At 44.4% G+C, this 19660-nt stretch overlaps 1 protein-coding gene across 7 annotated transcripts in view; it reads left to right on the top strand.

The window, feature by feature from the left end:
- The window catches only part of LOC120915252 (zinc finger protein 853-like), a 37270-nt gene that overhangs the window by 14339 nt on the left and 3271 nt on the right, over positions 1 to 19660 (top strand). Inside the window, exons 2-4 of one of the 7 annotated variants that reach the window (XR_005743858.1) lie at positions 2060 to 2200; positions 3151 to 3245; positions 15582 to 15811. The exons of 1 other annotated variant lie outside the window; for it this stretch is intronic. The gene's annotated coding sequence lies outside the window, so the exon portion shown is untranslated. Of the gene's footprint in view, positions 1 to 1906; positions 2211 to 3150; positions 3246 to 15581; positions 15812 to 19660 lie in introns of those variants that run through there. 5 more of the 7 variants (XM_040325611.1, XM_040325612.1, XM_040325615.1 and 2 more) reach the window with 5 other exon arrangements.

Raw genomic sequence — 19660 nt, 5'->3', positions numbered from 1 at the left:
CAGCTACTTCAAAGCAAAAACGAACAATGAGGACATGAAACCAGGACTGCAGTAAGGTAAAGGAAGCTATTTAGCTAAAAAAAAAAATTCCTTTTTTTAAGGCCATTATCCGATTAATCAATTAATCGAAACAATAATCGGCCAACTAATCGATTATGAAAATAATCGTTAGTTGCAGCCCTAGTTTGTAGTAGGGTTGCAACTAACGATTATTTTTGTAATCGATTAGTTGGCCAATTACTGTTTCGATTAATTGTATAAAATCATAAGAAAAAAATGCAATTTTTTCGTTTATTTAAAATAATAATGAAAAAACTGAGTGTTACACTCAAACTGTATTACAACATAACTATTAAAGTAAATTCCTCATTCATTACCGTATTTATCGGGGTATTGCGCGCTCCGGCGTCACTGCCGCCCCCAGGATGGGGGCACTACCCCCCCCCAGGAACAGCATTGATGGGGCACTATCCCCCCCCCCCCCCAGGAACACCAATGATGGGGCACTTGTCCTCCCATAAATACCTTGCTCTTTTTTTCTTTTTTTTTCCTCTCTCTTTCCATTTATGGATGATAGGTTGATTAGTGCTCTGTCTGTGTGTGTGTGTTCCTTGGCCTTTATGATGCTGTTTGTTCGCTAAGGTTCTCTAGCAAACCTTTAGAGGGCTTCACAGAACAGCTTTATTTATACTGAGATTAAATTACACAGAAATGGACTCCATTTACTAATTGGGTGACTTCCGAAGGCAATTGGTTCCACTAGATTTTAGTTAGGGGTATCACAGTAAAGGGGGCTGAATACAAATTTATGCCACGCTTTTCAGATATTTATTTGTAAAATATTTTGAAAACCATTTATCATGTTCCTTCCACTTCACAATTATGTGCCACTTTGTGTTGGTCCGTCACATAAAATCCCAATTAAAATACATTTACGTTTTTGGTTGAAACATGACAAAATGTGGAACATTTCACGGGGTATGAATCCTTTTTCAAGGCACTGTATGTCCTTGCAGAGATCACAGCATCTCATATATAATTTCATGTCCTCCATAGAGATCACAGACTATATATAAATTATATCACAGTGTGTCTGATATATGGGTGTGTGGTGAGGTGAGAAGTGTAGGTCAGTGTTGGTTGTGCCGTGATGATAACACTAGCAGAGATCACACAGTGCTCTATGTGAGTGGCTTCCCCTGCCATACAGGAGATGAGAAGATCCTCTGTACACAGTGCAGTGTAGGAGGATCACTTACCCCCCAGATTGTTGTCATAGAAGGACAGACCACACATGCTGCAATTCTCTTTCAGGATTCATTCACAAACACAGTAGGTGAAGGAAAATGCATTGACACGCAGAGCAGAATGTGCCATTGTGAATGGCAGCGTGATACACACGTGAACAATCTGTGTGCTGCATTGAGGTGCACTCCCAGCCTTTTGTGGGGGGTGTTGGACTGTGAGAGAGCTGGGCCATTGCTTTCTTTGAGAGATACATGGTCTGACTCTCCTGATTGCATCAGCAGAGGGTATTTTAAGCCTCAAGCCTCGTACACACGGAACTTTTGGGGCGGGAATCCCGGCCGTGTGTATGCTCCTCGCAGTTTGTCCGACGGGAAAACTGCCCAAAAAACGCCGGCCAAAAAAGAGAACCAGCTCTCTTTTTTCCCGCTGGGAAAACCGACTGACTTTTGCCTGGCGGTTTTTGCCAGCTTTCCTATGGGGAAAAACTGCGATGGAGCATACACACGGCCGGGATTCCCCACCAAAGCTCCATCACAGTTTTCCTGTCAGGAAAACCGGCCGTGTGTAGGGGGAAAGACTGACCGAGCAGGTTCTTGGCTTTACCCTCGGGATTTCCGACGGGAACTTTTCCCGTCAGAAATCCTGCACGTGTGTGCGGGGCATTACTGTTACGCTTACACTGGGCTGAACTCTAGGAAAATTGAAAATGCTGCCTTGTAGTGGGGCTGCACTCATACTGCAATGGTTAGTCGCTCTTTTAGTCTAGGGGCATGGAATCTACTTACCTGATCCTCAGTGCTGGTCCCCGCAGGGTCCTCTTTCCTACATTCCAGTGATCTTGGGTCCTGATGTCATCCAAACCAGTGAGCCCCGCATTGGACACAAAGACGCTGAGAACACTCCATTGCCGAAGCATGGAGGAGTGCCGTCTCCAGGAGGAGTAGAGGATTAGGTAAGTAAAAGTAAGTAAAATTACTTTTACTCCCCTCTACACTAAGCAAACCATTAACCCTTGCAGTTCTGCCAGTAAGAGAGAATTTTCAAATTTCCCTTTTAGTTTTAGAGTTTAGCTTTAAAAATGACATTTTTACCACCGCTCCTTATTTATCGCCTCTAACCAATTACGTTAGGCTATTTTGTGTCGTATCTGCTAAAATAAAATAAACTCAGCTAATGTCAATCAGAAAATCGGATGAAAAATACAGATTTGATCGTACGATAATCGAATCATTTAGTACACATCTTTCAAGAGCCAATCATGACAGTTCATGCAAAATTATCTGAAGGGAAAAACAGAAATTTTTCGCCAAAATAATTGGAAGAGCAAGACTACGCATGCTCGGAAACAGAAGAGTACATGACATGCAAGAATTTTTATAGATTTAGTAACCTCTTTATTCTGAGACTAGCATGCAAAACAAACAAAAAAGGACGATCATTCGTCTGATATTCTCATTGTGTGTACGAGGCTTAAAATTTTGTTAAAGGCAGAATTTTTTTTTAATTAAAAATAACAAACGTCACACTTAACAGTTCTGTGCAGTGGTTTTGCACAGATCAGCCCTGATCCTCCTCTTCTGGCGTCCCCTGCTGACGCTTCTAGCCTCTCCCTTCATCCAAGTGCCCCCACAGCAACCAGCTCGCTCCTGAGCTGCTGCCCTGCTTGTCTATTCAGATAAAGAGCCATGGCTTAGCTCTACCCCTTCTCTCTTATTGCTGCCCCTGCTGCTGTCTTAGCCAATGAGGAGACAGAGTCACCAGAGAGCCGAGGCTCTGGTGCACATCGCTGGTTTGAGATGGGGCTCAGATGAGTGTTGGGGGGGGGGGGGGGGGGGCTGATCCTCTTCTGGATCCTGAGAACTCCCTGCTTGACATCCAATAAAAAGTGTCCACATAATGCAGGCAGTCATGTGGACACCTGGAGAAGGACCCTTCTAGAAGAAGACCACCGAAGAGTGAAGGATTGGGACCCAAAAGCCACGTGAACTAATGTTTAGGTAAGGAAAAAGGCTATTTGGATATGTTTTTTTATTTTTTTTATTTAAATTCCAGCGATCAGCTATAGGGTTGCGGGAAGGAGGAATTGGAGTTGGGCTTTAAAGCGGTGGTTCACCCTCATTACCAACATTTTAGCATTAAATTAAGCATAGTAGTGCGAGCTACAGTATGCCTGTATTTATTTTTTTAGCCCCGTACTCACTGTGCAATCGTATAGATAAGATTCCGACTCCCCGCGGGGAATGGGCGTTCCTATCCAGAGGGAGCATGATTGACGGCCAGCTATGGCACGTCACGCTCCCCGAAGATAGCCGGAGTAGGTCTCGGCTCTTCACGGCGCCTGCGCACAGACTATGCGCAGGCGCCGTGAAGCGCCAAGTTCTATTTCGGCTATTTCCGGAGAAGCGTGACGCGCCATAGCCGGCCGTCAATCATGCTCCCTCTGGATAGGAACGCCCATTCCCCGCGGGGAGTCGGAATCTTATCTATACGATTGCACAGTGAGTACGGGGCTAAAAAAATAAATACAGGCATACTGTAGCTCGCGCTACTATGCCTAATTTAATGCTAGAAAAAAAATAATTGTTTTATTAGGGTGAACCCCCTCTTTAAATAAAGGGTAAAATACAACTTGATTTATTTCTGCAGATGCAGCCTGGCTTCTTTAACCGCTTCAGCCCCGGAAGATTTGGCTGCTCAATGACTGGGTAATTTTTTTGCGATACGGCACTGCGTCGCTTTAACTGACAATTGCGCGGTCATGCGATGTTGTATCCAAACAAAATTGTAGTCCTTTTTCCCCCACAAATTAAAGCTTTCTTTTGGTGGTATTTGATCACCTCTGCGGTCTTTATTTGTTGCCCTATAAACAAAAAAATATATCTTTGACTTTTTTGCTATAGTAAATATCCCAATTTAAAAAAAAAAAAAAAAATTCCCTCCAGTTTAGGCCGATATGTATTCCTCTACATATAATTGGTAAAACAAATCGCAATAAGCGTATATTGATACGCTTGTGCAAAAGTTATAGCGTCTACGAACTATGGGAAAGATTTATGGCATTTATATGGCGTTTTTTTTTTTTCGGTATTGCAACATTGTGGTGAGCAGGACACTTTTTGACACAGAACCATTGACATTTACAGAGCGATTAGTGCTATAAATATGCACTGATTACTATGTAAATGTCACTGGCAGGGAAGGGGTTAACACTAGGGGCGATCAAGGGGTTTACTGTGTTCCCTATTGTGTGTTCCATCTGGGGGGGGGGGGGGGACCAACTAGGAGATTTGACAGTTCGTGGTTTCTACTTTGCAGAAACGCACGCTCTGTGATCTCTAGTCAAACCCCTGTGCTGCCGCTCTTGTGCACCAGATCACGCTCGCTGGCCACTCGCATCAGGTTCCCCACTGTGCAGCAGGCGCTCGCGCGCCCTTTGGTGGCTTTCCTGTGCAAAGCCGTATATATACAGGATTTTGCCCAGGAGAGCCATGCTGCCGCAGTAAAATCAGTATACACATAGGATACTTGGGGACCCCATACACACTATAAAACTTTTGTTGTCTGATTTTCTTTAGATTTACCAAAACCATGAAGTGTAAGGGCCTGCATGATTGCATACAAATTGAAACTTTTAGGTTTGACCTCATATTATATGGTTTTGGTAAATCTGAAGGAAAAAAAATCGACAGAAAATTGTATAGTGTGTATCCAGCTTTACACATATAAAAAGTGGCTGTGCGTGGAAAGAGGCACACCTTCCACTTCCCATGTGTTCATGCCATAGCCTGCTAATGCCACTTAACCACTTGCTGACCAGCGCACGCACTTTTACGTTGGCAGAATGGCACGGACACCATGTGGGCACGCACGTGCCCCTGCCGCGAGCTCTGTGACCGTGCCCACGGGACCCGCGGACTTGATGTCCGCCGGTGTCCCGCAATCGTGTCACGGAGTGGCAGAATGAGGGAGTGCCTGTGTAAACAAGGCATCTCCCTGTTCTGCCTAGTGATAGGACACTGATCGTCTGCTCCCTCTCATCGGGAGCAGGGATCAGTGTCTTGTCCCATGTAGCCCAGCCCCACACAGTAAGAATCACTCCCTAGGACACACTTAAAGGGTCACTAAAGGAAAATTTTTTTTTTGCTGAAATGACTGTTTACAGGGTATATATAGAGACATAAAAGTTAACTGATTCCTTTTAAAAATGATTAAAAATAGATTAAATTCAATCATATAATGTGCCTCTAGTTTCACTTTTTAAACTGGTTTCATGTTTCTGTGAAGTAAAGAGACCCACAGAACAAAAACAAACAAATCCAGGGCAGTGTTTTGTTTTTAAAATGAATCTGATTGGTTCTGAGGAATTTTAGACACACAGCTTAGACCACAGTGAGAAGCTCCCATGAGATTTTTCATAAGGAGCCAGACAAGCAGGAAGTGTGGAGATCACAGCAGAATTACAGCAACTTCAAAGCAAAAACGAACAATGAGGACATGAAACCAGTACTGCAGTAAGGTAAAGGAAGCTATTTAGCTAAAAAAAAAATTACTTTAGTGATCCTTTAACCCCTTCCTAGCCCCTTAGTGGTTAACCCCTTCCCTGTCAGTGTCATATACACAGTAATCAGTGCTTTTTTAGAGCACTGATTGCTGTATAAATGACAATGGTTCCAAAATAGTGTCAAAAATGTCTGTGTCCACCATAATGGCGCAGTCACAATAAAAATCGCTGATCGCCGCCATTACTAGTAAAAAAAATAATTGTTAATAAAAATCGCATAAAACTATCCCCTTTTTTGTAGATGCTATAACTTTTACGCAAACCAATAATCGCTTATTGCCATTTTTTTTTTTTTTACCAAAAATATGTAGAAGAGTATGTATCGGCCTAAACTGAGGGGGGAAAAAAAATTATATTTTTTTGAGGGCTTTTTTTTTTCTTTTAATTGTCGCCCTATTTTTTTTTTAGCGCAATAAATAAACACAGAGGGGATCAAATACAACCAAAAGAAAGCTCTATTTGTGGGGAAAATTTTGTTTGGGAGCCACGTCGCACGACTGCGCAATTGTCAGTTAAAGCGACTCAGTGCCGAATCCCAAAAAGTGGCCAGGTCATTGGGCAGCCAAATTCTCCGGGGCTGAAGTGGTTAAGGCGTCAAGCAATACAAGTGTAGGCTTTGCAAAGTGCTCTGTGCTTCTTTGGTGTATAAACACCTGCCCCACTCATCACCAGTGCATGGTAGACAGCAGTAGAGGGGATAAATCTTTTTTTGTCACTCATCTGTTTCTCAGCACTAAGGATGAGCTCCGGCAAAAGCCTCTACAGCTCCAGGGCTGGGTACTCTAGTGATGACCTGGCCTCCTATCTAGATCCCATTGACATCCCAGTTCTGACTACTAAATACCGAGAACTGCTAGATGCCCCCATAACCGCTGACGAACTCTTGAAAGCTCTTAAGACCCTCCAATCGGGTAAGTCGCCGGGCCCCGACGGTATACCGGTTGAATTTTACAAACAATACTCTGAGGACTTGACGGACAAACTGCTCGGTATGTTAACAGAGGCGCAGAGGGCGCGGGAGCTCCCGCATTCCCTGAGTGAGGCTGTGGTGGTGGTGATCCCTAAACCGGGTAAGGACCCGACCGTGTGCTCCTCATACCGCCCCATCTCACTGATAAACGTTGATGCAAAACTCCTGGCCAAAGTCTTGGCCAGGAGGTTAAACACAGTCATAACTGCGTTGGTACATCCAGACCAAACGGGGTTCATGCCAGGGAGGGGAACGGACATTAACATTAGAAGGCTGTACACGCATATGGACAGGGCGCGGCCGGAGGCGGCAGGGGTAGTGGCGTCTTTAGACGCCGAAAAAGCCTTCGACTCGGTGGAGTGGGGGTTCCTGTGGGGTGTCCAAATTTTCTGACATGGCTGGGGATGCTTTACGCTGATCCCAGGGCCAGGGTCCGCACGAATGGCCTCCTCTCAGACACTTTCCCCTTGGGTCGGGGCACTCGCCAGGGATGTCCGTTATCGCCTGGACTTTTTGCCCTGGCGGTTGAGCCCCTTGCCATAGCCCTGAGGGCTGAGGCCGGGGTCAAGGGCATAGCGGTGGGGGATATAGAGGAGAAGGTGTCCCTCTATGCGGACGACACTCTACTTTACCTGGCGGATGCATCTCAGTCGCTACGGAGAGCACTTGACCTATTTGAGGAATTCGGCCGGTTCTCAGGAATCCGCATAAATTGGGGTAAGTCCGTTCTCTTCCCACTGCACCCCTCGCTTCCCAGAGTAGATACTGGAACCCCCCTCCAGTGGGTAAGCGAATTCACATATCTAGGCATTCGGATTAGTAACACCTCACAGGAATACATAGAGGGGAATGTACGGCCCCTCCTTTCTCACCTCACTGACAAATGCACGGCCTGGCGCACCCTCCCACTAACCCCAGTTGGCAGGGTGAACCTGCTCAAAATGGTGTTCCTCCCTAAGTTCCTATATTTCTTCCGCAACACCCCTTCCCACATTCCCAGAACTTTCTTCAGGCGACTGGAGGGGGTGCTGACTTCTTTCATTTGGGCCGGAAGGCCACCCAGAGTTGCGAGACAGATACTGTATCTCCCCCTATCGGGGGGTGGACTGGCCCTCCCAAATTTTTTGTTGTATTACTGGGCGGCTGTCCTAGTTACAGTGCGCTGGTGGTTCTCCCAGCCCAGACAAAACCCGGCGGTGAGGCTGGAAGCTGCTATACTGGGGTCATATGCTGCGTTGTCTAATCTGGTGTACAGGGGTCCCGGCGCTCCCCGTCCTCTGACGGCGTCCATGAAGACGACTGTTAGGGTGTGGCGGGCGGCCAGAGCTATTTACGCTAAACCGAATTGTATCTCTCCACACACCCCACTGTGGGGTAACCCCACCCTGCCTCATCTCTGTGATCTGCCCGAACCCTCACAGTGGGCCAGTACTCTCTCCCTAGCTCCCTCGAGTTTAAATACTTTCAGCTGAGACATGCGATGAGGGCCCAATTCCCGGACGCACTGACCCTGGAACCCGACTCAATTGAGCGACTGTTGACATCGAGCGCAATGGGGAAGCCCCTTTCCACTCTGTACATGTACCTTACGGTGGCCCACGATGTTAAACTCACCCGGTTAATGGATAAATGGAGGGTGGACATTCCAGCTTTGGGGGAGGAGGAATGGGAGGAATGTGTCTCCACATACATCCCATCCATGATAGCAGCTAAGGACAGGTTCCTCCAGCTCAAGTTCCTACATAGGGCCTACTTCACCCCTCACAGAATGGCCAACATATACCCGCATCTTGATCCGAACTGTCCCAGGTGTGGGGTCGAGGTGGGGACATTCTGGCACATGGTGTGGGACTGCCCGAAGCTTCGGCCGTATTGGGCGGGGGTAGCAGAGAGGCTTAGCGACATAGGAGGGACCAGAGTGCCGTTGGACCCCTTGGTGCTCCTTCTGAGTCATTTGGGTGAGGTCGAGGGAGACAGGTACACTAAGCTATGTATTACGTTCTCACTGTTCTATGCTAGGAGGGAGATATTGCTACGGTGGAAGTCGTTAGGACCTCCCACCCTTGGATCCTGGAGGAAGGCGGTGGACTCGGCTTTGCCCCTTTACAAACTCACGTATGAGAGTAGGCAGTGCCCTGCTAAGTACGATAAGGTCTGGTCGGCCTGGGTGGATGCACCGGGATGGGGGGGTGGGGGACTAAGATTGATTCCCCCCCCGCCCGGAATGGGGGCCTTTGCCCCCCCTCTCTCTCGGAGCGATGCCCACTTCGATCGGCTGCTGGGGTCCTTACACGGTTTGGGGGTTTTCTAGGGACTTGGTGCAGGGGCGACGGTCTTTTGCCCGTGTGTACTCCGAGGAGTACTCCGGTTGGTCTGCGCCTGGTGGCTTACGGTCGGGGGGGACTGGGGAGGGAGGGCTATGGACTAGCATCTCGTTGCTTATTATACTTGTATTATTTTCCCTTTTCCTTTTTGGATTGCCTTTGTTTATGATCTGCAAATGCTGAAATCACTTGTTTCTGACTGTCATTGTTTCTATGCAAATCTGATTGTCGAATAATGCATATCTTGTAATGCTGTTTTGTTAATGAAAAACCTCTTTCTGTTAAAAAAAAGGATGAGCTCCGGCGTGTTCACATAGAACAAGTGCAGAGCCCGCCAGGAAGTGTGCACGGCGCTGCGCTAATCACAGCCAGGGAGACATTTCACGATCTCTGTAGCCGAGCATCGGGACAATGTCTCCCTGGCTGTGATTAGCACATCGCCGTGCACACTTCCTGGCGGGATCTGCACGTGTTCTATGCGAACACGCCAGAGCTCATCCTTACTCAGCACCTTCTCTACCAATTCAGCAACTAGTGTAGACACTCTGGTTTATTGTGAATACCAGCTGGTATGTATGGAATGATGAAAATTTAAGAAAGCTTGAATTTATATTATTAAAGTGGTATTAAATAAAAAATAAATCTTCCAGGCCCCCTGCAATGTAACGGCATTATGTGCTAGTATGCTTGGCATACTATGCTTTTGCTTTGCATACTAGCACATTATGATAGACTTGCATGTAAAACAAAACCCTCCAGTGGTGCACCGTCAGAGCTTCTATCTTCAGCCGGTCTTCCTGATGGGTTTGTGGGCTCCAGCCGTTTGAATGGCCGAGCCGTGATGATGTCACTCCCGCATATGCGCACAGGAGTCATGGCTGTTGTTCAAGTCCCATCCCATGCCATCCATTGATAGCGCATTGATAGTGATGTCACCGGTGCTACTCATTGGAATATCTCGGTGCACATTTAGGAGATATTTACATAGTTAGGTTGAAAAAAAAACACCAGTCCATCCAGTTCAACCAATAAAAAAGAAAAAAAAAACATACAATCTCATATACACAATCCTATACCCATAGTAGATCCAGAGGAAGGCAAAAAAATACAGTAAAGCATGATACAGTTTGCTACAGCAGGGGAAAAAATTCCTTCCTGATCCTTCGAGAGGCAATCGGATTTTCCCCGGATCAATTTTATCTATAAATATTAATATCCAGTTATATTATGTACATTTAGGAAATAATCCAGTCCTATAACACAATCTACTGAGCTGGCCAGAACCTCCTCTTGAGGGAGTCTATTCCACATTTTTACAGCTCCTTTCCGTATTTGGAGATTAAATATTTTTTCCTCTAGATGTAAAGAGTGCTCCCTTGTCCTCTGTGATGACATTAAAGTGAATAACTTAATGCCAAGTTCACTATATGGACCCTTTATATATTTTTATATGTTGATTTTATCCCTACTTATTCTGTTCTTCTCGAGAATAAATTCAGTTCCTCTAATCCGTCCTCATAGCTGAGCTCCTCCATGCCTCTTATCAGTTTGGTTGCCCTTCTCTGCACTTTCTCTAGTTCCCTGATATATTTTCTGGGAACTGGTGCCCAAAACTAAACTTCATGTTCCAGATGAGATCCTACTAATGATTTGTACAGGGGCAAAATGGTCTCTCTCCACTCCTCTCCTCTTACAAGAAAGGACTAGCTCGCTTTTGAAACTGCAGCTTGGCATTGCATGCTATTATTATTATAATACAGGTTTTATATAGCGCCAACAGTTTGCGCAGCACTTTAACAAAATGAAGGCAGACAGTACAGTTACATTACAATTTGGTACAAGAGGAATCATATTATTAAAGCGGAGGTCTGTCCTCCGCTACAAAAATTAAATGCCAGCAGCTACACATACTGCAGCTGCTGGCTTTTAATAATGAGACACTACTTCCATCAGCTGTTGGGTGCTGCCACCACCATTGCGGTTAAGGGAGTCCGGCAGTGTAGCCTTGCGGCTTCACGCCCGGGAACCCTTCTGCGCATGCGCGAGGCTCTGCTCCTATCTCCAACAGCGGCAGGGGAAGGAGGAGGGAGCCCCAGCGATGACGTCAAAGGCGGTGGCCCGGACTCCCGGAAGTGGTATCAGGATACCTGTGAAAGACCGGTATCCACTCCCCAATCCCCCCAAAAGGTACATATGTGGCACTTTTGGGTGGAACTCCGCTTTAAGCTTATGATCTACCAAAACCCCCAGATCCTTCTCCACTATAGATTTCCCCCAGTTGTACTCCTCGTGCATATTCTTAGCCCCCAAGTGCATAACTTTACATTTATCCGCATTAAACCTCCTTTGCCACATAGTCGCCCAATAAGACAGAGCATCGAAGTCGGCTTGTAAGTTGGAGAAATCCTGTTATTCCACTGCATAGCTTGGTTCCATCTGCAAAGACTGAAATTGTACTTTTAATCCCAGACACAATTTATAATGGTATTAAAAAATAAGGCTCCCAACACTGAAACTTGGGGTACACCACTGATGACTTAAGACCGGGGCTCGGCAACCTACGGGCCGCACCCGACCCGCCGCCGCTAAATATCTGGCCCGTCGGTGCATGTGATGAATTCACATGCACCCAGCCCACAGACGTTTTAAGTAAGAGCGGAGCAGGAAGCTGAATGAGAACACACAGCAGTACTGATAAGACAGCGGGAGCTTCCAGGGTTAACTTTCCTGGTGATTGGTTGCTAGGTGGTCCTAGCAACCAATCACCAGTGAAAAATTAACTCCGAAAGCTCCCGCTGTCTTATCAGCACTGCTGTGTGCATCTCCCGTGTTCTCATTCAACTTACTGCTCCCTGCTCTGTCTCCCTCTTTGCATGGGGCAAGGTAGGAAAGGGCAGAGCTGTATTTTGTTGATTATTATGATACAGTGGGATAGGGATCAGGGCACTGCTATAAAGTGAAAACTATCTTAATGTGCAGCAAGGCAGTTTTCACTTTATAACGCCAGCATCAGTGGCCGGGTGTCCATAAGGAAAGGGTCCGGAAACATGCTGAAAATGCATGAGAGCAATAGAGAGGGTGAGTAAAATTTGAACAAACTAATCGTTGCAGGAAAGGGGAGAGTGGGTAAGAGACCCTGCAGCGATGCCAGAGCCTCCAGGGAGTAAACCTGCATGCTCCCTCTGCCTTATACATTCAGAGTAAGAATCATTGACCACTACTCTCTGAATTCTGTATTTTAGCCAGTTTTCTATCCATTTTCAAGCCATTTTACCTACAGGTAAGCTTTATTATAAGCTTACCTGTAGGTAAAAGTTGCAAAGCGGACTTTACTACCACTATAAAAAGGTGTTTAAAGCGGAGTTCCAGGCTTTTTTCAGTTTATTAAAAGTCAGCAGATACAAAAAGTATAGCTGATGACTCGCCTGTCACACGGTCCAGCGATGCGGCCGTCCGAAGCTCCGCTTTCTCCCTCTCCTCTCCACGGCGCCATGATTGGAACTGTGGGCACCCAGCCGTGACAGCTTGTGGCTTCATGGCCGGGTGCGCACTGCACATACCCGAGTCATGCTGCACTCTCCGAGTGGACAGGCAATGTTCTGGGACCTGTGATGTGTCCCAGAAGATTGCCTAGAGGGAGGCCACCTAGGGGGAGGAGGAGGAGTCACCTAGGCGGCCAGAAGGTGGAAGCTGGACAGGAAGTTCCACTTAAAACAAGGTACCCTCTCCGCTTTTAGAACTATAAGTAGGCATCAAGAGATAACGGCGCATACCTACTTCATCTAGTGCAGTGACGGCCAACTTGGTGTCAATAGCAGCAATAGTAACTCATTAGTTACAGTGGATGTAATGATAATTATATCCAGCACTGGTGTTTTTTTAAGTAATAATCGCTATCAGCACTGGTGTCTTTGGACACAGTAATAGCCACCATCATTGGATACAAGATTAGCCCTAAGCATTGGTGTCTTTGGATGCAATAATAACCCCAAACATAGATGTCAGTGGCAGCAATAATAACCCACATAATTGGATGTTACTGTACACAGTACTGGACACACAACCCCATGCCCTACATTGGTGGACACTGGCAGTGCTGGTAAACCTTCCCCCTCCTGCACTGGTGCTCAGTTGCTATAAACCCCCCCAAACATTACTTGGTCACACCCTGCCACGCTGCTCTCTCTCCTTCTCCAAGCCTGGAACGTTACTTGTACCATCAATGAGAGAGAACACTCCGCCTGACAGTATAATCTATTTCATTGGTGAAACACAAAGAACATTTCAGCGCCTGACATCCTGCTGCCCCAACCTAAACCCCTTTGCCCAACATGCAGGCCCACATTGCTACAATAATAAATGTACTATCCCACCCTACCTTACCACCAATATGTATAATACATACATACTCAAGACATGTACCTATTGGGTGGCTGCAAACCTCATAATTGTGTTCCCACAACACCTACTAATAAGCAATAACAAATCATTTCTGTTGCGCCAACCCCCCCTACTTTTACCACAAATAATCAACATCCAGTTCATAACGTAAATCATAACTTCCATACAGTGCTCCGAATAAACACCTCTCTTCCTCTGTCACTGTTCCTTATATAGTGTTATATAAATTTTTTTAATACAATACACAAATAAAAATTCCTTACTTGTCCACTACTATTCATGCAGTTTAGAACTGTGATTTTTGCGGACGCTTCCACGCTACGTGTGTCTAATATGAAACTCTGTGTATATGGTAGGTGCTGTTAACAAACCAATGCGTACCCCCACGTACGCTGGATTAATTAATGTAGTGATTATGCGGTGCTCCCCCTAAATTTAGCAGCGTGATTGAAAATGGTGCGATGCTACTCTTAACCATTTAAGGACCATCTCACGACTTTTTACGTCGTCAGAACGGCACGGAGAGGCATAGGTACGTACAGATACGTCCCCTTTAAGATGCTGCCGTGTGGTCACGCACCACCGGCGGGGCGCTCGCGACCCTGCCACCTTCTTCATGAGTCTGACCGCGGGTCCCGTGGACTCGACCGCCTCGAGGATACCCGCGATCGTCTCACGGAAAGATAGAGCGGGGAGATGCTTATGTAAACAAGCACCTCCACGCTCTGCCTAGTGACAATGACAGTGATCACCGCTTTCTGTAATCGGAAGCGGTGATCACTGTCTTGTCACACACAGCCCATCCCCCGTACAGTTAGAAGCACTTATCAGGGCACACTTAACTCCTACAGTGCCACCTAGTGGTTAACCCCTTCACTGCCAGTGTAATTTTCACAGTAATCAGTGCATTTTTATAGCACTGGTCGCTGTAAAAATGACAATGGTCCCAAAAATGTGTCTCAAGTGTCCGCCATAATGTCGCAGTCGCAATAAAAATCGCTGATCGCTGCCATTACTAGTAAGAAAAATATATATATTAATAAAAATGCCATAAAACGATCCTCTATTGATCCTCTATTTTGTAGAAGCTATGACTTTTGCGCAAACCAATCAATAAACGCTTATTGCAATTTATTTAATTTTTTTACCAAAAATATGTAGAAGAATACGTAATGGCCTAAAAAATTTTTTTTATATTTTTGGGGGATATTTATTATAGCAAACAGTAAAAAATATTGCATTTTTTTCAAAATTTACGCTGTATTTTTGTTTATAGCGCAAAAAATAAAAACCGCAGAAGTGATTAAATAACAACCAAAGGAAAGTGCTGTTTGGGGGGGGGGGGGAAGCGTCAATTTTGTTTGGGAGCCACATTGCACGACCGCGCAATTGTCCGTTAAACTGACGCAGTGCCGAATCCCAAAAAGTCGTCCGGTCTTTGACCTGGCCCGGAGCTGAAGTGGTTAAAGTAAACTTATATATTCCATAAAACTTTGCAATACAAAAAGTGTAAATAACATTTCACACAAATGTGAGAATCAAAGTGGGATGTTGTGTTGGGTTGGGATGTTGTGTTGCCTAGACTGATTCCAGTGATGTCTGAGAGCGGACCCAAGACCGCTCTCTGCTGAAAACGGGGTCACAGGAGCGCAAAACTGAGCTCAGGGTGGACTTCTCCTTTTAAGTACTGTATTTATTGGCGTATAACACTCACTTTTTTACCCTGAAAATAGAGGGTAAACTGTGACTGCGTGTTATACACAGGGGGCTGTGGAAAGTTTTTTTCCTGAAAGTTTCCTCTTAAAGTTAGGGTGCGTGTTATACGCCGATAAATATGGTACATAAGAACTGATGTTATTACTTTGTTTTTTTATAACTAAGCAGCATTAATTTAGTTAATGTTTATGTAAATCTTTTGTGTTCCTGTCCATTGGTTGGGATCATCCTAAAGGTCACTGGAAAAGGTGTTGGCAGTAAATCGGACTTCGCTTTTAGGAGCACTTTCCCTAAGTTTGAAAGTATTACTTAGAGAACTAAATAATAAAGCATTCAGCCCGTAATTTATTCTGCTCTCCAGGTGTTGGTGCTTATAAAAGGTCTCCCCAAGGGAAGAATGCTCTCTGCTGTGGACACAGGTGTCGGCGTACTGCATGTCTCCAAAAATAAAACCTGTTGTTTTTTATGAAGAGTCAAATATATCCAAAATGAAACCTGCATACAGAGTAGGAAATGTATCTGTTATTGACACCACTACAGTGCCTTTAAAAAGTATTCATACCCCTTGAAATTTTCCAAATTTTTGTCATGTTACATCCAAAAACATATATTTTATGTGATAGACCAACACAAAGTGGCACATAATTGTAAAGTGGAAGGAAAATGATAATTGGTTTTCAACAATTTTTATAAATAAATATGTGAAAAGTGTGGTGTTGGTTTGTATTCAGTCCCCCTAAATCAATACCTTGTAGAACCACCTTTTGCTGCACTTATATCTGCAAGTCTTTTTGGCGCTGCCTATACCAGCTTTGCACATCTTTGCCCATTCTTCTTTACAAAATGGCTCAAGCTTTATTGGATGGAGAGCGTCTGTGAACAGCAATTTTCAAGTCTTGCCACAGATTCTTAATTGGATAGGTCTGGACTTTGGCTGGGCCATACTAACACATGAATGTGCTTTGATCTAAACTATTTCATAAATATATATATAAAAAGAGGAAGTACAATAAAAATCCTAGTCTGTTTTGAGTCTTGATGGGTCTATAAATGTTTATGTACAACTTTTTAACCAGGTTTCTTACACTTATTCCAATAGGATCAAATTAAAAGAAGGTGTAAATCATGAATGGAAGTTGTGTGAAAAAATGTATAAATAGACCTTATTATGTGTGTAATAGCCCTTCATATATTGTCATGTCTGAAGATGTCTGTTCAAAATTTGTTGGCATTTAGTTTACATATGCTATTTGAATAAATGTTTGCTTGCTTCAATGATTCGGTTTATAAGAAAGAAAGAAAGAAAGAAAGAAAGAACTTTAGCTGCACTGGTGTCATCTTTGGTCATATTAAAGGAAAATGATATTAATACTACCTGTGTTTTCCTTGGTGCTTAACCATGACAATATACTTTTTGCTTAAAGGGGTTGTAAAGGTTTGTTTTTTTTATTTTCTAAATAGGTTTCTTTAAGCTAGTGCATTGTTGGTTCACTTACCTTTTCCTTCATTTTCCCTTCTAAATGTTTTTGTTCTTTGTTTTCTTTGTCTGAATTTCTCACTTCCTGTTTCTCCTCCGTAAGGTGTTCAGTAAGCTGTTCTAAATGACTTTCCACCGCTCGGATGATGGTGGAAAGCTTACTGAGGAGAAACAGGAAGTGAGAAATTCAAACATAGAAAAATAAATTTTAGAAGGGAAATTGAAGGAAAAGGTAAGTGAACCAACAATGCACTAGCTTAAAGGAACCTATTTGGAATCTAAAAGACGAACCTTTACAACCCCTTTAAGCTCCAGTCTTTCCTCAACCCACAGGCCCATTGAATCTATAAAAGCATTTAGATGTAGCCCATGTCGCCTTATTCTCATGAATTGATTAAGCAATGAGAATGAATGTGTATGTTTCCATGGGTAGGCACTAGGAATATTAAATTACAGTAGATGTTTACAATTTTAGCATAAAGAGAAAATAAAATATATTATCTCCTTCTTCTTCTTCTTCTGTTACATTGCTTCAGAATGCAATACCGGCTACCTAATTGCAACAATCAAAATTCACCATATACAGTGCCTTGAAAAAGTATTCATACTCCTTGAAATTTTCCACATTTTGTCATGTTACAACCAAAAATGTGAATATTTTATTGGGATTTTGTGTGATAGACCAACACAAAGTTGCATGTAATTGTGAAGTGGAAGGAAAATTATGTTTGATGTGCATTTGTATTCGGCCCCTTTGCTCTGATACCCCTAACTAAAATCTAGTAAAACCAATTGCCTTCAGAAGTCACCTAATTAGTAAACGGAGTCCACCTGTGTATAATTTAACTTCAATATAAATACAGGTGTTCTGTGAAACCCTCAGAGGTTTGTTAGACAACCTTGGTAAACAAACAGCAACGTAAAGGCCAAGAAACACACCAGACAGGTCAGGGATAAAGTTGTTGACAAATTTAAAGCAAGGTTAGGTAATAAAAAAATATCCCAAGTTTTTGAATAGCTCACGGGAACACTGTTCAATCCATCATCTGAAAATGGAAAGAGTATGGCACAACTGCAAACCTACCAAGACATGGCCGCCCACTTAAACTGACAGGCTGGGCAAAGAGAGCATTAATCAGAGAAGCAGCCAAGAGGCCCATGGTAACTCTGGAGGAGCTGCAGAGAACCACAGCTCAAGTGGGAGAATCTGTCCACCAACTATTAGTTGTGCACGCCGCAAATCTGGCCTTTTATGGAACAGTGGCAAGAAGAAAGCCATTGTTAAAAGTAGGGGTCAACCGATACAGATTTTTCAGCTGCCTTTCAGGCCAATATCAGGTGCCAATATTCTATAGATTTAAACTTTATTTTTACACTGTCCTTTTTAAAAATATAAAAAAAAATGTCACTGTTATTGCTGTCACAAGGAATGTAAACATCCCTTGTGACAGTAAACATCCCTTGTGCCCCCAAACCCCTCTTCTGCACTTGAAAGTATTCAAAACATCAAGATATTTTTTAAAACTGGCGCCTTTAGGATGGCAGTAATCCGGAAGTCATACCTTTTTGCTTCCGGGTTACTAGATCCGAGACCCGAACAAAGCTGATCTGCTTTAATTGGGTCTTCAGCCAGCTGGCGGACGTGTCGGCTGGTCGCTCGGGCCTCCCAGTGGGACAGGAGACTCGGGCGGAGTGGCGGAAGGATGTCCCCTGAACCACATCGCTTGTTGTTACAAGAAAGCCGATTGTCCGCTCTAAAGAACGGTACCGAAGAGATGCCTGCAGCTGCATGCATCACCCCGGTACAACCCATTGAAGCAATACCTGTAAGATTGGTAAGTTTGTGACCGATAACGATGCTGAATATCGGCCGCACTGATAATCAGTCAACCCCCTGTAGAAAGCCATAAGAAGTCCCTTTTGCAGTTTGTGAGAAGCCATGTCGAAGCCATGCTCTGGTCAGATGAGGCCAAAATTTTACTTTTTTACCTAAAAGCAAACCGCTATGTGTGACGGAAAATGAACACACCATCCACACACTGAAACATGGTGGTGGCAGCATCATGTTGTGGGGATGCTTTTCTTCAGTGGGGACAGGGAAGCTGGTCAGAGGTCATGGAAAGATGGATGGAGCAAAATACAGAGCATTCTTAGAAGAAAGCCTGTTGGAGACTGCAAAAGACTTGAGACTGGGGCTGAAGTTCACCTTCCAGCAGGACAACGACCCTAAACACACAGTAAGAGCTACAATGTAATGGATTTGATCAAAGCATCTTCATGTGTTAGAATGGCCCAGTCAAAGTCCAGACCTAAATCCAGTTGAGAATCTGTGGCACGACTTGAAAATTGCTGTTCACAGACACTCTTCAATCTGACATAGCTTGCGCTATTTTGCAAAGCAGAATGGGCAAAAATGTCACTCTCTACGAGGTATTGACTCAGAGGGGCTGAATAGAAATGCACGCCACACTTTTCACATATTTATTTGTAAAGAAATTTGAAAACAATTTATAGTTTTCCTTACAATTACTGTATGTGCCACTTTGTTGGTCTATCACATAAAATGCCAATAAAATACATTTACATTTTTGGTTGTAACATGACAAAATGTGGAAAACTTCAAGGGATATGAATACTTTTTCAAGGCACTGTACGTTTATAGCTTTTCAGGAAATGGTTACTTGCGTAGGAATATCACTACATTGTAGTAGTACTTGATTCACATGCGGTTTCTTAAAGCAGAGTTCCACCCAAAAATGGAACATCCAGGCACCTTTCAGGGGAGAGGGGGGAGCAGATACCTGTGTATTATACCAGGTATTTGCTCCCACTTCCGGGCATAGGTCGCCGCAGCGACCTACACGACGTCCGGCGCCTTCTCTGTCCCCCCTGCTGTCTTCTGGGAGACACAGGTCCCAGAAGACAGCAAGGACCAGTGGGATCGTGCAGCGCGACTCATGAAT

The sequence above is a fragment of the Rana temporaria genome, chromosome 10 (genome assembly GCF_905171775.1).
Source record: "Rana temporaria chromosome 10, aRanTem1.1, whole genome shotgun sequence".
Classification (NCBI taxonomy): domain Eukaryota; kingdom Metazoa; phylum Chordata; class Amphibia; order Anura; family Ranidae; genus Rana; species Rana temporaria.
This window is presented reverse-complemented; position numbering and strand designations above follow the sequence as displayed.